At 42.0% G+C, this 2086-nt stretch overlaps 1 protein-coding gene across 1 annotated transcript in view; it reads left to right on the plus strand.

Moving 5' to 3' along the window:
• CMTM7 (CKLF like MARVEL transmembrane domain containing 7) overlaps nucleotides 1-2086 on the plus strand; it is a 43392-nt gene that overhangs the window by 32230 nt on the left and 9076 nt on the right. The gene's annotated exons all lie outside the window — the stretch shown is intronic.

Below are 2086 nucleotides of genomic sequence, written 5' to 3' on the forward strand. Positions count from 1 at the left end.
CACTACTCCCAAATTTGGGCTCGGATCTTACTCAACAGAAATTACCTTTGTTGAGCATTTTAAATTACTCTTGGGGAGACTTCTTCCATATCACTGTAAATACCTTTTTTTTTTACCAGTCTGGTTAAAAGGCCCTAGGCTTTGATGTCTCGGAACTCAGGATATTTGCTTTCTTTGTAAAAGACTTCTAAAGATACAATTTAAATTAAGGCTTTAAGTGAAGTCAGGACATTTTTCACGTAGTCCCAAAACAATGAACTAGATAAGGAGATAAATCCTATCTTCTTCCTGAAACTGGCTAATGGGCAACCTTTACAAACATTCAAACTATTTCATTCAATATGACACTCACCACCTTTGTATTCCTTTTTTTTTTTAACGTTCTTCTTTTCCATGTATGAATCCTCTAATATTAGACAGTGCCCGCTAAACTGAAGGTATTGGGACTATTATATGGTAGTTAGGTCTGATTCTACTTTCAAACCAGTGTAAGTCAGAACCAATGCCATTGAACATAATAGAGTTACTTTAAGATAGTTGAAAAGAGACTTTGGGCCCTTTATTTCCAGTACTGCTCATAATTGAGCATTGAGCAGACAGACCCTAATTCAGGAAGGCACTTAAACACATGCTGAATGTTATAGTTATGCTTAAATGCTGTTCTGAATAGGACATACAAAAAACTAGAACTCTTGGTTCCAAAATAATACCTTTTATTAGATCAATTTCTAATTAATTCTAATTTTATTAGACCAACTTCTAACTGAGTTCTGAATAGGAGTGTTTTCCCCAAATCAGGGTGACATGGGAAAACAAAGCCTTTGTATTTCTCAGTGGCAGAGCCATTGGAAAACTACAGATGACCTTTTAAAAATGTACTGAAAAAGAAAACTGGGTTTTGGTTTGGTTTGGTTTGGTTTTGTGGTGGTCTCTTTTTTCTAGCAGATGTGTTCCAGTTCTAAAACTATCCAGTATATTCTGAGCTGAACTCCTGTTGTCCCTTTTTCATTGCTAACCAAAGTGGCTTTAAAATATTACCAGACACAGGATAGTAGCATTGTACAACTACTTTCCAAGGTGCAAGTTACTGGGCGAGATACAAATTAATGTGGAATCAGCCTAATAGTAAAAACTTAGCTGAAAAAACTCATGACTGAAAACTAGTTACAGCACTGCACCATTTACCTAGTTACGTTAGCTCTGTCCTATTTAAACAAAGTCTATTCAGGCTGTTTTAGGTGAAATATAACCTTTTAGTAAAGCCAGCAATAGCAAAACATAAACATAAACCTCAGCTTCCCTCGCTCCAGAGTCTGGTTGCTCGGGGCTGTAGGGGGGCGGTCAGGAAGGCCAAGGCGGAGATGGAACTGGGACTAGCTACCCAGATCAAGGACGACAAGAAGTCCTTTTTTAAATACATAGGGGGCAACCGGGTAACGTGGGGCCTCTGCAAGACATGCTAGGAAATCTGGTTGTCCCACCAGACGACAAGGCTAACCTATTTAACAATTTCTTTGCCTCCATTTTCCTGAGCAGGGACCAGATCAGCCCATCTGCTGGGACCCCCTCAGGCCCCAGGGGAGGCGCACCCAGGCCTAGGGTCAGTGAGGACCTAGTCAGGGAACTTCTGGAGGGACTGGACGTATTTAAATCAGCTGGTCCTGACAACCTCCACCCCAGAGTGCTGAGGAAATTAGCAGAGGTCATTGTGGGACCCCTGGCATGGCTTTACAAGCACTCGTGGTGCTCTGGTGTTGTGCCAGAGGACTGGAAAAGGGCCAATGTGGTTCCCATTTTCAAAAAAGGAAGGAGGACCCAGGGAACTATAGGCCAGTTAGTCTTACCTCAATCCTGGGTAAGCTTTTTGAGAGAATTATCCTGGCGCATGGGAGGATATGCTTAGAGGCAACCAACATGGGTTCATTAGAGGCAGGTCCTGTCAGACCAACCTGGTGGTCTTCTATGACCAGGTCACAAAATCCTTAGACGCAGGGGTAGCAGTGGACATAGTCTTTCTGGACTTCAGGAAAGCCTTCGACACTGTCTCTCACCCCATTCTCATTAAAAAACTAGGGGACTGTGGCGT

The sequence above is a fragment of the Alligator sinensis genome, unplaced genomic scaffold (genome assembly GCF_000455745.1).
Source record: "Alligator sinensis unplaced genomic scaffold, ASM45574v1 scaffold181_2, whole genome shotgun sequence".
NCBI classification, from domain to species: domain Eukaryota; kingdom Metazoa; phylum Chordata; order Crocodylia; family Alligatoridae; genus Alligator; species Alligator sinensis.